Source organism: Eurosta solidaginis, chromosome 5 (assembly GCF_040869045.1).
Source record: "Eurosta solidaginis isolate ZX-2024a chromosome 5, ASM4086904v1, whole genome shotgun sequence".
Lineage (NCBI taxonomy): Eukaryota > Metazoa > Arthropoda > Insecta > Diptera > Tephritidae > Eurosta > Eurosta solidaginis.
The window spans coordinates 214,447,560-214,463,965 of NC_090323.1; positions in this window are offsets into that span (position 1 = coordinate 214,447,560).

Here is a 16,406-nt window from a genome sequence, read left to right on the forward strand (position 1 = left end):
AAATATAAAACGACCTGTGAAAGAAAATCGCCGCTAGGTGGTGCATGGATCGAGATATTCGCAAAAATCGTATTTGGGCCCGATTTGGCTCAGATTTGGAGCACTTAATACATACAAGAATTGAAAGCGACCTATCAAAAAAAAAAAAAAATCGCCGCTAGGTGGCGGAAGGATCGAGATATTCACAAAAATCATATTTGCGGTCCGATTTTGCCCATATTTGGAACACATAATACATAGATACATGAATAGAAAGCGACATATGATGCCCGAGTTGGCTCATATTTGGAACAAATATTGCATACAGTCCGGTAGAAGTGACATCAAAATATTTTGGAGTTGGAGGAGGGACAAGCATACGTGGCGCAGAGTCGAGTAAAGTCTTTGGAAGGATTATGTATTGAGGACTTAGGTTGTAACAAATTGTCAGGAAAGAGTCCTTGTAATAATGAATCACTAAATGAACTAAATAGAATGAGAAATAATAGGCAATTAAATAAAGACTAAAAACTTGAAAATAAAATAATTAAAAAAAATTTTTTTAAGTTAAACGGTTTTATTGAAAACAATACTTACATGAAGTAATAATAATACGAAAAGCTAGAAAATAATTAGGTAGGTCCTAGGTACTAGTCATCACACTCCTTATCAATATATGGCGTTGATCAGACAATTAAATAAAAGCGTTGGAAGCGTCATATTTCTACTGATAAATAAAATAAATGTAAGGCGCGATAACCTCCGAAGAGATCTAAGGCCGAGCTTCTCTTCCAATTTGCGTCGTGCTCCTCTTGATTTTTCCCTATAAATTGGCCGGACGGGACATACATGTTTTATGCCGACTCCGAGCGGCATCTGCAAGGCAGATGAGTTTTCACTGAGAGCTTTTCATGGCAGAAATACAATCGGAGCGCTTGCCAGACACTGCCGAGGGGCGACCCCGCTTAGAAAAATTTTCTTCTAATTGAAAAACCTTATTTCTAAAATTTTGATGTTGCTTTGCCCGGGAGTTGAACCCAGGGCATACGGCGTGATAAGCGGAGAAGGCTACCATCACACCACGGTGGCCGCCACTGATAGTCATAAGTAAAACCAACTGAACCTTAATCAGGTTATTCTACACCTAACATTTTTAGAAATTTCACGTGCCAAACGCTTTTATTTAATTGTCTGATCAACGCCATAGATTAATAAGGAGTGTCATGACAAATACCTAGGACCTACTTAATTATTTTCAAGCTTTTCGTATTATTATTACTTCATGTAAGTATTGTTTTCAATAAAACCGTTTAACTTAAAAAAATAGTTTTTAAATTATTTTATTTATTACTAGTTCTTATGGCTGGGATACCCAGATACCACTAGTAGTTCTCACGTAAATAATAAATGGTTACATTTCAAACTAATAAATAACATGAAAAGGGTTATAAGTTTTCAAATCTTAACACTCAGGTCACTTATTTTTAGTATGACTGAAGCAAATTGGTTTTCCACAAGTACTACATACTCTATGAACTGCCTTGTGGTCCCGGTTACTCAGCCATGCGAACTAAGAAGAACAATTATTAATGAGCAGGACGGTTAATTACGCTTCATTACTGCTATCAACCAGGTGTTTATTTTTCACAATAAACAGCTATTGGCTTTAATGGTACCACCTTGGAGTCTTTTTTTTTCAACTCCACCTCAACTCGATATCCATTGTAGGATGTCAACTGGAGAAATGTATTGGATATTCATTTGAGAACTGTACATTTCTTAAATTCTCTCAAAGGTTGGATAATAAATTGATAGTGATAATAATGTTGGGGATCAACTCGAGAACTCCAAATTTAGCAAATTTCTCAAAGGTTGAGAAATATCCACTGAGGGGCCCGCGATTTAGAGGTACCATTACATTTTTTTTAATTCAGGATAGTCTTTAGTTTTTCCATGTACAATTTTTAAACCGAATTTCAAAACCAACGAAAATCTGCATTTCGTTTTAATATTATAGTGAGTTGTGAAAATAAAATCTATATATATAAAAGGAAAGGCTAAAATGTGTGTTATTTGGTTTCCGGTGCTTGAAGAGATGCCTTGGTCGATTTTGTTAAAACTTTACCACAAGTTGCGTAAACATCACGCGGTGGTTACTACATAGGCTTAGTTGCGATCAACGTGCAATGTCTCAAGATATAGGCCAAAACGTGAGCCAGTGAATGCCTAGACAGTGTTTATACAATATGGATATCTAATGAAAGCTGTCGATGAGTGCTTTAGTACAGAGTAGTAAATTATCCAGAGACGGGCTGGGAATGGGATTAGGACTAGGACTGGGACTGGGACTCGGAATGGGACTGGGACTTTAATAAAATATATACCACCCTCTAGGACAGGCAATAAGGGATGCAGAAGAATGAGAAGGAATTAAGAAAAGAGACAAGAGAGACGGAGAAGGAGATTGAGAAATAGATAGAATGATACGCAGATGGAGATAGATGAAGCGAAAAAGACATAGGGAGGAGTGAGTAAAAGGATTAGAAAAAAGTGAAGAAGGGGGAGGGCAGAGTCACACGAAAAAAGCTTATTAAAATGTATGCAGATACACCAAATTTAGGGCAGAACAACGTCTGACGTTTCTGCTAGTACATACATATTTGAAAAGTGAAATATTCAGAAGCAAAGAAAATCGAAAAGAAATGCTAAAGATGTGCGTCTTTTATGTGCACTTGAAAAAGCTTTTAAATCAATTTTAAACACAGTAACCGCTGCGTGAAAGTTGTGAAAGCCGCAATGTAATTTTGCTGGTAGAGGCTGGGCGAAGTGCGTACATTGCGATTTTCGCTGTTGTGATTTCACCAATACTATTTTAACAATGTCACATTAACTCACACAAACACGCTGACATCAATCGAGCAGCGAATGGAAAAAGAAGCAGCACTTCGCTACCCAAATGGCAAACCAAAAGCGGCGCTAAATTGCTTTAAATGTAGTGCTGTTCGAGCTGACTTTGGATTGATTGGTGGCGAAGAGTTAAGTCGTAAGCTTAAAAAACCAAAAGGCATAGCAACAAATGTTAAATGGAGAGGAAACAAATTTTTTCTTTAAGATATTAAAAGCTCAATGGTGTTAGTCAATTTAAATTGTTTGATAAATCTTGCGCATAAGAAATGAGTTTGCATGTGGCTTACCCACATTTGGCCATCTATATATAATAAGACATTGACTAAGTTAGCTGGCGGGTGAATCATCGTCGCCCACATGAAAACAATAAACAAAACAGAATTAAACTAAATTTTTCTATTTACTTGGATTTAATACTTGAAGTATAAATAAAAATTCAGTTGATTTTCGATGCTCACAAACAGCCAACATAACATGCTGGTAGGCCTGAGTTTTTTTTTTTTTTTTTGTTTTTTTTTTTTGAATCGAAGTGGAATTTATTTCGCGTACAATCTTCATGTCATTATGAAATGTGATTCTGAACCAAGAAATAGTTCGGGCGTAGACGCAAAAGTGTGCGATCTGAGCAGTAAATACAACCGATAGTCTAAATTTGGAAATTAAAAAAAAAAAAAAAAACAAAAAAATTTAATAATCAGCAGGCCCGAAGGTTATCAGTAGCTTCTTATTCTTATTATTATAATTCTAATTTGATTTAGTTTATAAAAAAAACTCATTACTCCCAGACTCTAGCTGAAAACACACGACCTCTCTTCCCTTTGATTACGTAGACATCAAAGATAATATATAGAAAATTTCAATACTTCCAACAGAATGGGAACTTTTCTCGATAGTGTGCTGTCTTAGCCGAAATCCATAACTCCAACCTATGTATCTGACGATTGTGTGTATGCTATTCTGCTTCATAGGAGAGAGAAAGGATTTCGGTGATCAAGATGTTTTACAGCCAGAGGATATACTCGGCTGTATTTCAATGCAAACAAGGAGGAGATAGAGAGAACAGAGTTACAAGCAAGATAAAATAAAGACGCTACAAGCAATGCTTGGGACTCATGCAACTAGCAGAAATTTAAAGGTACACAATACCGTGCAGCATGGAGAACCGTCTAGCGCTTACAAGTAAGGGTCGACTCAACAGACTTGGAGAGTGAGTGCTTGGCGGTAGAAGTATGATGCAGCCGGTTCAAATGTTTTGCTGCGATAAGCTCTTAGTACAGCAACCGGTATGAGGAGCAAATACACATTTATAAGCATCGAAATGGCAGAACCCCAATCCGTTTCTGCAACTTCTGGTGTTTACAACATGAAAAAACTAGATCATCCTTTACGTTGTCCGAACTACTACCTTACAGACATTCTGAAAGCTTCCCTCCTGCACCCACATGTCTTTAATAATCACTTTAAAACGAACAAACTTACGGGATACCTGCTTCATATTTCTGTCGCTATCACCAATATCCTGCTGAAACTGCATATATCCGGTGTTCTTTACCCCTAAAAAATAACATGCTAATATTTCGTCCAAATCAGATCAGTCGTTTAGAAATGGATATGTAAAGAAATATATACATATATAATACGGTGTATTTTATAATTTTTTTTTCAAGTTGGTGCTTATCTCGCAAAGACATCCTTGGTGGCAAGAAAAATATATCCAAATTGGGTGAACCGTTTCCGGGATAATAGATGGTGGTTACACAAAGGAATATGGCAGCCCAAGTGGTAACCCTACATAAAACTATTTATATTGCTTTGGTTTGATATCCATGTTGGCAAGTTTTGCATAATTTTTAAAAAAATTACAGAGGTGACAACGTCGTTAAATCATCTTTAGTGGCAACACAGTACGGAATTATTTTCCCAAGTTCCTTAAAATAAGTGTACAAAACTTTAGGTTGAGCATTTATATAACATTTTTAGGTCAAATGAAACTTTTTTCAAGTCAAATTCAACTTTTTTCATTTCAAATGAAATTTTATCTTAATATTTTCATTTTAAATGTAACTAGATTTTGACTTATGGTATCTACAGATGCACAAGGTTTTTTTAATGAAAAACATTTCATTTGATTTGGAAATACTTTCTATAAAGGAAGTACGATAAGGTAAGATATGAGAAAGCATGGAGAAAAATTATGTTACTCATACGTCATGTCATACGGAGAAAGCATATCCCCTTGCGAGGAGCATGATTGTGTAATAAGGAAAACGTTAAGAAAGCAACTTTTAAAGCTCACTCTTTTAATATATTTACATAAATATTTACTCACAAACACCTTATTAGCACCCTACTGTGGTTTCCTTTTTTTTTTTTGGTATCATGATATTAACATAATATGATCATGATTGACTTAGTTCTAAGTGTCCCCTAAGCTCAGAATCTCACGGAAATTTGAAGTGTCCATTGTGGGCAGGACCCACTGGAAAACGGTCAGTCCCCATAATGACACTGACCCAGAGGTGTGGGTCACGCATGGATCGAAATTCGATGAAGGAAAAACAGGAGCTGGCATCCATGGGCCGAACTTCAAGAAATCGATACCAATGGGATGCTACCCCACCATATTTCAAGCAGAAAGCCATGCAATAGAAGTCTGTGGTAGAGAATATCTAAGGAGAGGCTCAACATCGAAGATCATCTGCATTATGTCGGGCAGCCAGGCGGCCCTGCGTGTCTTGCAATCCTACACAGTTACATCAAAGCTAGTTGATGACTGCACTGAAATCCTTGATGAACTGGGAGCCAAAAACAAGGTTTTGTTAGGATGGGTTCCCGGACACCATGGACATGAAGGCAATGAATATGCAGAATACCTAGCAAAGCAGGATGCTATAGCAACATTCTATGGTATAGAGCCCTTTTGTGGACTAACAAAAGCACACACCAGGGAAACTATAAGTAACTGGGAAACTAAACAATTCAGAGGTCACTGGATTGACTGCCCAGGGCAAAGACAGGCCAATCTGTTTATAGTTTCGGCAACGAAAATATCAGCTAACTCATTAGTCTAAGCAGGGAGGACCTAAGGATTCTCACTGGGTATTATACGGAACACTGTGGTCTACGATATCACCCAAGTAAGTTAAATATATATTATATTATACCCATATTTATCGTTTCTGTGAGTTGGAGGTTCTAACTCCGATTCACATTCTCTGCGAATTCTTCGCTCTGGCTAGGCAGAGACTCTCCCATCTGGGTGGTGTGACTCTTAGTCCCTATGTGATATAGAGTAAAAAGCCTGAAGAGGTATTTAGATACATCAAAAGCCTCCATATAAAAAAAATTAGGCTGAAATGTCATGCTCAATAGATCTGCACAAAGGTCGCAGTGCTTTCAGGTCTACTAATATAATAAACCCAGTGAGCCATTAACTGAAATTCGAAGAAAACTCGAATTCATGCTAATGACAAGATATTCAGGAAATTATTTTCTCAATCAACAAGTTGTGTATGTGAGTTCCGGGCCATAGTGATATCCCGGGCAACTGTCAATATGAGCTCCTCGCCTTCATTAATATAACTCAATTAGAGGAATTTGGCTGTAGAGTTTTCGGGATTTCGCTGACCATCTGGTGTCTGCTCCAGCATAGATGGGTCTCGAGTCAGCTCAGTCAGCGTTGCGGGGACACCATCTTTTGCAGGGTAGCACGATCCTTCTGGCCGGTAGTGGATCGCAGGAGATCTGCCGAAATTACTGGGCTCACTTAATCTCATCTATCAATGGTCATTGAACTTTTGACAGGACACTGTCCAAACCAAAACCGTATCGACCCTTTAAGTGCCTATAGCTTACGTCACTGTTATTTTATGTGGTATCAAGACAGACCTTCTTTCTATCCAAGTGAACTTCGCCTACCAGGGAGCCACCACCTAACCTAACCGAAGTTGCACATGTAGTGCTATTCATTAGTTAAACAGATATGTGGTGATCGTTACTAGTTTGCAGTTTAGGCTGTGTGACGGCTGTCGGATGTTATAATTGTAATTGAAATAGGATTCAAGTTAACGCATAAAAAAATCTTAATTTTCAATTTTTTTTTTAAACTGCTGAAATTTCGCTTCAAACATTAAAAACAGAGCCACAAAACGCAACAGCTCTACATTTAAGTACGCTCATATATACATAGGTGCCATAGCATCTTGTTGTTGCACTTGCCTTTGACGCACTTAAGCAATATAATCTCTGCTTGAATTTCTCAAGAAATAGCCACAAACCATTCACTTTTTGTTGTTTTATTTGCCACTTCAGTCGTTTGCTGAGACCCTCTTCAGTGCTGCCTTTTGTTGTTATTATGTATGTATATATGTTATATATTATTCTTCTTATTCTTTCTATGTTTGTTGTTAGTTAGGTTTGTGATTATATTGTTATCAATTGCCTTTGGCGGCTTTTGCGCGTTACTCCCGTTTCGAAGTTCTAGATATTATTACTATCTACATTTACATTCAAGTTAGTTGCTTTCTTTGCTTGAGTATTGATTTTATTTATGTTGAGCTTGCAATATTTTTCGGCGCTTATTGTATTTAAAAAGCATCTTCACTTCTGTATCGAATAGAACTAATTTACACAATTTTTTAAAGAATTGTTGTTTCATGAAAATAGAATTGTAATTATATTAGCAAAAAGGCATCCCAAAAAAGTAAAGATATTTGAAGGGGGTGGAGTGGGGAGGGAAGTATCTTTTGCATGTAAATCATGATTCGTTACGGTCAGAAAATATTCTGTATGCGATATATTTGTGGTCGCCGTGGCGTGATGGTAGCGTGCTCCACTTGCTACACCGAAAATTCTGGGTTCACGCTCCAGGCAAAGCAACAAGGTGTTTGGCAAGCACTCCCGTAGTAATTCTGTCATGAAAAGCTCTCAGTGAAAATTCATCTGCAGAGAAGCTGGCCTAAAATCTCTCCGGAGGTTATGGCGCCTTACATTTATTTATTTTTTTTATGTTTTTGTTAAAAGTAAAAAAAATTGTTAGAACTAAGTCTAGAACTAAGTCTAGAAAATTTCCATAACGTGTTATGGGACCTTTGACGAGCATACTTACTCTGGGTTGACAATTGTTTCGCAGTTGTACCAAGTTTACCTGGTGGCACGAAGAAGATGATCGGCGTTTGCCCGTGTGAGTCTAGCTGTCCCGGAGCTTCAGCCACTTATGTGGGTTCGTTGACCAAACGACCGACCAAACCACCAGTTACGACAAACCCAAGGCCTAACAAGAAAAAATTTACGCACACGTAAGGGTTAGGGAATTTCTTACCTCATCACTCGATAGGACCGTTGATTAATCTTTTTAGAAAGCGACACAACACTTTGTCTTTTGCCTAGCGGTTCTTATACCAATTACTTACCGCTCTTATCCCACCCAACCATGACTTCTCAGATGTTAATGAGATGTCCCAATGTAAAGCAACAACAACAACGGATTTCAGACCATTCTTACAAACTTAACAATTCATGTTTTATTTAAAAAAGGCTAATCAATTAAAAAGAAAAAGAGTATTAGTACTATTGGGCTTAAGTCCGAACACCTATAGGAACGGCATGGAATCGAAACTATAAGCAAACAGGAATCTTACAAACTTACTAAAGAGTGTGTGATATTTAAACAGGTGAAATATTATTAACACAGAGAAACGAAACATATTAAATCAAATATAAGTTATTTGATTGAAATTTCCGCGGTTTTGAAGTATGCTACGAATTCAGTATTAGTAAATATTAATCTCAAACAATTTAAAGATAATACCAACTCGTTTCGTTGATTTTCTCGATCTCTCACGATTCACTGATCATGCTTAATGATCATTAACACGGTAGTTAAATAAAAAATTATATGTACATATGCAAAACAAAAAAACCAAATGGTATGAAAATATAACAATTTTATTATAAACTTACGTACATTGATGTTGCAGGAACTCGATGAAGGCCTTCTACGATGCTTCTGCTTTGCTGTAAAATGGTACTTTAGCACATATGTAAATATTCTAATTAGAATTCGATATTGCGACTGCTTCGAGTTGCAATCAGATTTTTATTTTCTTATTCTTATTGGAACGCCAATAAGACATTGGAAACTCTCTCTCTCATATCACTCTCTCCTTTTCTAACTTGAACATTTAATTATAATAAACTATATTATTATACTAATTTTACTTTAATTTTCATGAACCATGAAATTCCAAAAATATTATAATTTTCTTTGTTAAATTCAAAGGAAAATCGTTGAAAACTTTCGCACACATTTAATTTAATAAAATTATGTCACCTACACTATATTTTTCTCTCTCTTTCATATTTAGTATATATATGCTTTGTTTCTTTAAGTTATGTATTTCAATAAAGTATACATATTCACATATTTATAACTTTAATTGGAAGATTTAATTTTTACAATTTTTTTATGTTGAACATCTTTTTTCGTGTTTTTTCTGTTTTTGAACATCCTATATTCTGAAATTTGTTTAACTTAAGTTTTTCTATTGTATATGTTTTTTTTTTCCTCGATTTTTCACCTCGAAAATATTTTTAGTCAGACTATTACGACTATACCGCGACAAAACTAGTTGCATACTGGAAGTCAAAAGGAACTTGGAATTCCTCTATTTCTCCTAACTCTTGACTGCATTTACTTATGTATATGTTTTTTTTTTTTTTTGTTCTTGAAAAGGTTTTAAGTAAAATGCACTTATGAAACTATTTTAACACTCCACATTTCGTCACTGCAACAGAGCCTGCGAGTTTTCCATGCTGAAGTTGATGATGATGTAGCCCCAGTCCTTTTAAACTTTTATGGTTTTATTTAGATGACGGTTTTGCGCGTTTAAGTTCCCGAAAAAAATGAATTATTGTTCCTCTAGAGAGGGTTAGCGCACATTTAACTTTCCGCTTTACTTGCGGAATTTAATTCGGCACGATTTTTACCTTTTTGGCCGGTATTAGCTTCATCGCGCGAATATACATTTTAGGCAAACCTTATCCAGCAAAAGACCCCGCTATGTCTAAATCCGACGCTTTTATAGGCACGGAAAAACAAGTCAAAAAGGTCGCGTGATGCGAAACAGAGATAATTAAATAGGGATGGAGATCGATATTTATATACATTTGTCCTTTTTTAGTTGTTTTATAGGACATTATCTGACGGTAAATTGTGTTTTAACCTTTGCATTCCTTAATATCTTTTCCGTGGTACCACCCTATCTTACCATGTATGTCTTGCAGTTGATACATGGAGTTTCCTTTTGTGGCGAGAACTGTAGCTTTTACAAAAACGGGTGCTAGCTTGGCGTTAAACTTATTCACTTTGTCGCTCAGAACGAAATTGCGCCGATATCCATTTTCACCTACACTGAATGGTTTTACTCTGCTTCGGAGGTTGTAGCGTTGAGCTGATTTCTCAAAAGCGTTTTGTGTGTTCTTGGCCAACTCAGTACGCACGAGTCGGAGTTTGTCTATGCGGTCTATTACAAACGAATCATTGGTTGGTCGATAAAAATTTATAACATCCCGGTTACAAACAGGTAACCAATCGATGAAGACAACCCTTTGCGATATCTCGTCTATTACAAATCGATAACGTTCTAAATAAAAATAAATCTATATAATTTTGATAAAAAATCTATATTTTTTGGTATCAAATTGATAAGTTTTCGATACCAAATATATGAATTTTCATTATAATATAGATAAAATATCGATAATTTACCATTAAAATATCGATAATATTTCAAAAATATAGACCAATAACTCATGTTATTGTTGTTGTTGTTGTAGCGACAAAGGGAGTGTTATCGAGTTGATGGTCGTTTGCCGGATGCAGATCCGGTACGTTCCGGGGCCAAGCCCGACCATCTCGGGAACGATTTGGTATGACCACATGGGACCTTTTAGGCCATCCCGTCCTCCCATCCCCTACATCAATGAGAAGTTAGTGGTCGCCATGGCCTCGGCTGTTAATGAAACTGGATTCGCCGCGGATAGGTGGGGTTGACAAATGGGTTTGGAGAAGCTATATATTGCGCTGGCAACCTGAAAGGGTTGCGTTACACATCCCCTTGAATCTATTTGGTATTTTAATCGCCCCTGACGGAAAGCATACCACCCGGCAGCATTTCTTATCGATAACAAGAAATAACAATTCCTAAAAACCTGCACTTCCAACAATTACGCCTGCACTTATTCTTTACTTATGTACATTCTGAATTCCGTCATACACCAAAAAATTTCCACATATTACCCCTACATTTAATTAGTTTACTTAGAGCACCTGCTTTGTAGGCTCAAATTTACGGTGTCAAAATACACGGATCTTCTTGGATGATTAGTTACCCAACTATATCATATATCCTGCCCAAACACTTAAGTTCACGATTGTTGGTACCAAACCAGCTTGTAATCGGGTGTACAGTCACAAGCTCTTACCATGGTTTTGATGGACCCTGTGTCCATCAAAACCCTTTACCATTTTATGAATAATGGCATTCTATTGCAAGGCAGCTCCACCTTGCGTTCCACTACAAATATATTTTAAACATAAATAATTCGCTGCATCAGTTTTCACGCTTCGATTCACAGCCAAATATATTGTCAACTTAAGCGGAGAAGTCTCTGCTTTATTGTAAAAAAACAACCCAGAGAGATAAAACCACAGTCACCGCAAATCTCCAACTAGGGGACTGATCCAAAGCACAGGAGTTATATACAAGCGTCAAACCATACAGGTCAAAACTGACTTTTCCTGCTTCCCGCGGTAAAGTTTTTTAGAGCGTAGTGATACACGTGTCTACAGTGCTCCCTTTCGAGTTAGCATCACTGAGAATTGGATAGCCTTTTTTGATACTTTGTTCGCCTTTTACGACCAATATACCTACCGCCGCCATACTTCAAACCCCTTACCCACAAGAGGAACATTACCTCTACACTAAGATCTAGTTGCAAGTTACCGTTAAGGCTGATATTAAATCTCTTAACTATTATTCCTTTAACTGCTAAACTAACACCAAACTGCCATCGATCTCTTTAAGAGATGGCCCTATACAACCGTGTATACTTTTCAAGGTCGTGACGCACAGGTAGGTTAGGTTAGGTTGGGGTGGCTGCCCGAGGGCACACTTAGGCCTGTAGTACTAGGCCCGTTGTGATACTACGAAAAACACCGTTACCTCTCCTCTTCGAACCATTTTGTGGACCTGATGAAAGCTACCAGGTCCTTGACGTCATGCTCCACAACCTGACTCATAGTATCAAGAAATGGAGCTCCAAAAAGCACTGCCGTGCTCCGCTTAGCCCTGAGCAGTTGCAAATGAGGTGAACCACCGTTTCCTCCTCCTCATCTTCTTTACAACTCCTACAGCAACGACGATAAGGCGCTCCTAGCCTTTCTGCAGGCCTGCCTATGAGGCAATGACCCGTTAGTGCCTCACAAGTGTGGAAATTGTATCCCTTCTTAGGTTGTACACGTGACGGCACCTTTTAGGATCCCATTTAGGCCAGGTTTCTTTCGACGTTCGACATCCCGGTGTTTGTAGCCATCTTTCGTCGGCTTGACGGTAGATGTGCTCTTTTAGCATTAGCTTGCATGTGGACAGGGGCATACCTAAGCGTTCCTGTCCAGGAAGAACCTGCTTGGTTGTACCCTGCCTAGCGAGTTCATCTGCAATGTAGTTTCCCTCGATATCCCTATGTCCAGGGACCCATGTGAGGTGTACACGGTTCTGTTGAGCCATCTCTTGAAGAGATCGGCGACAGTTTAGTGCTAGTTCAGAATTGAACGAGTGGGAGCCCAGAGATTTTATGGCAGCTTGGCTGTCGCTGAAGATAAAAATTTCTTTGCCGACAATGTATGTCACTATCCTAGCTGCGGCTTCCATTATGGCTGCAGCTTCTGCCTGGAATACACTACAGTGGTCGGGTAGTCTGAATGAGAGCTGGAGGTCAAGGTCCCTTGAGTATACTCCACCCCCAACTCTCCCGTTTAGCTTGGAGCCGTCCGTGTATATGGAAATGCTGTTGCCCATAGCAAGGCACTTATCCGACTCCGTCCAGTCATCCCTGCTGGGTATGTTTATCTTAAAGTTGGTTTCCGCAACTGTTGTGGTCGCACAGCGATCCATGCTAGGAGGGAGAAATCTGTATTTGTTAAGTATATTTGAGTGTCCTATGGTCCTGTTGTTCCAGCTCGACAACTCCCTTAAACGCAGGGCTAACGTTGCCGCTGCTCGATGACCAGCCAGATCCAGTGGAAAGATGTCAAGAATGACCTGAAGAGCTTCGCTAGGCGTTGTTCGTAGAGCCCCGCTTATGCTTATCATGCTGGATCTGTGGACTTTACCCAACAAGTTTAGGTTTGTGCCTTGCTCAAGGCTGGCCACTATACGACTAGCCCATACAGCAGTATGGGTCTGATAATCGCGGTATAAATCCATCTGCATATGTTGGGGGTGAGTCCCCATTTTTTGTCAATGGCTCTTTTACACGTATATAATGCAATGTACGCTTTCTTTTGTCGCTGGATAACGTTGTCCTTCCAGTTCAGCTTTTTTTCTAAAACTACGCCTCAAAATTTGGCTTTATCTGCCAGGCTTAGGCGCACCCCATTTAGTTCTGGTAGGTTCAACGATGGTATTTTGTATGGTTTGGTATATAAGACAAGCTCTACTTTATCGGAGTTGACGCTGAGTCCACATCGGGCAACTCACAAGGAAACCTCTCGCAATGCTACCTGCATCAAGTCGCACAAAGTTAGAGGGAACTTGCCTCTGTAGATAATCGCTAGGTCATCAGCATATGCCACGACCTTCCCGCTCCCCCAACTAGTATCTCTTAATAGCGAGTTTACCGTTAGGTTCTATAGTAAGGGGGAAAGGACACCACCCTGGGGCGTGCCTCTTGCAACAAATCGTTTTACTTCAACCTTCCGCAGTGAGGAAAGCACTTTCCTTCCCCTGAGCAGTTGATCAGTTAGTCCCACTAGGGGTCTATTTACGTCAAGTTTAGTTAAAGCAATGTTAACGGCGTCTGGACTTATGTTGTTGAATGCTCCTTCAATGTCTAGGAAGGCCACAAGACAATAATCCTTTTCGAACAAGGATGTTTCTATAGTAGAGACTAGGCTGTGTAGCGCAGTCTCCGTAGATTTACCTTTGGTGTACGCGTGTTGATATTCCGAAATGAGATTCCTATCAATGTTTGTAGTGAGAAAATCGCTAACTATTATCTCTAGGGTCTTGAGTACGAAGGAAGAAAGACTGATAGGTATATAGTCCTTCGGCTCGTAATGAGAGGCTTTGCCTGCCTTAGGAATGAATATGACCGTGGCGCTCCTCGATGCACACGGAATATAGTTCATAGCCAAACAAGCTGTATATATGTGCCGCAGCCAGTTGGCTGATACCTCCAAAGAGTAGATAAGTTGAGCGGGTGCAATCTCGTCTGGTCCAGCAGCCTTAAGAGGTTTAAAACTTTTGACTGCCCACCTCACTCTCTCCTCAGTGATGGGTATATTCACAGCTTGGTTTGCTGCAGGTACTTCCGGTGCGTTGGTCATATTTCCCGGGAAATTTGTGTCCAGGAGCAGCTCTAGAGTTTCGCCTTCTGTGCTGGTCCAGGTACCATTCGGTCTCCGCAGAGAGCTAATAGCTGTTTGCGTCTTAGAAAGCACGCACCGTAGCCTGGATGTGTCCACGACACTTCCGACTCCAGTGCAGAAGTTTCTCCATGAAGTTCTCTTCGCTTGTCTCAGGACTTTTTTGTAGGTTCTTAGTTTGTCCTTGTATTCTAGCCATTGTGATCCGTTGTCAAAGAATTTGTCTTTGTTAAACTGTTCTCTACAGGATTTACGAAGTAGATCCAGATCAAGGGACCACCAGTGAGGTTTACGCTTACCGCGCGGTTTTGGAAATGGACAGGCCTGTTCTAAGGCTTTTGAGAAAGCCGATGTGAAGGTTTCTACCAGACACTCTAGCTCCATCGTTGATGAGGGGTTTTGTGGGGGCACTTCTGGTAGTTCTCTTGCTACCAGCTCATTATGTAGTTCCCAGTTTGTATTACGTGGGTTACGTCTCGCAATGGGCTGATCGACGAAGAACTCTAACATTACTTCAATATACCGGTGGTCTGAAAAGGAATGTTCCTCAAGAACACGCCATTTTTGAACCCACCCATAAACGCTTTCGCTACAAGTAGTGAGGTCAATAACCTCTCTACGGTTTTTAGTAATAAAAGTTCGTTCATTACCTACATTGCAAACTACAAGGTTAGTTGTAAAAAGGTACTCAAAAAGTGACTCACCCCGAGTGTTTATGTCGGAACTACCCCACTGCACGTGGTGGGCGTTTGCGTGTGTCCCAATTAGCAGATGGCCTTTGCTTGAGTCGGCCACCACTCCTTTACCGTCTTTTGCGGAGGAGGTTCTTCTGCGTCGTACGGCATATAAACGGAGGCTAACGTTAAGTGGGTGCCTCCGCTTGCCAAGCTGGCCGCTGTGACGTCACCATTGCTATAATTAAGCAAGAGAAAGATATTTAGCTCAGACCTTACTAAAATGCATGTTCTCACTTTACCTTCATCTGCAGCTCGGATGAGCTTAAACCCAGTGGCCTCCAATCCGCAAATCCTTGAGTTGTTCACCTAGGGTTCTTGGATAAGGACCACTTCGACGTCGCCTTTAGAAAGGCGACTGATGAGAGCAGCCGGGCTGCCTTACTTTTTTGCATGTTTATCTGGAGCAACCTCAGCATGAGCTTGCTCAGACTCCCCTGCCTCCATCACCGTGATGTTGGGATCCTCTCCATCGCTATCCAGCAGAGCATCCTCCATCGACAAATTGCCCAGAGCCCCTGCGCAATTTGACGTGGCGGAAACCAGGCTTTCGGCGTCGGAGATTTCCGCTTCCACTTCGGGTGCCTCAATGTCCGTGTCCAAAGAGGCACTCGAAAGGGATGCGCGCTGTGCGTTCCCACGGTATACGTGAATTACGACCTCCCCGAGGCCGTAAAATACTCTTCCTTTGCTCCGTCTAAGGGACTCGAGAGCTTCTTATTCAGGGCTAGCACGACCTGTCTCCCAGGTCCTACAGCGTCCTCGACTTGGATGACACTCCAGTCCTGCGTTGGGAGAGCCGGGTTCATCAGTTGCAGCATCCTGAGAATTCTCTCAGGTTCTGCTGGAACCGCTGGAATCCATGCCCTGGCCCTTGGCCGAGCCGGAATGTCCTTCCAGTCAACGACCTCGATAATCGCCCCGGGATAGACTTGTTCCAGCTTTGCAGTTGCTGCCTTGTAAAGCGCAACAGACCTTGCGCCCTCGCAAGCGAGTACTTTGATTTGGCCCTGGTACCATCCTACATCAGAACCTCGCATCGGACTACCCGGAGACTCCATCAGCACGTCGAGAACGGCGTTACCGATTTCATTCCGAACGTACGGCCACTGGTCTTTAGGGATTGCACCACGGTCATT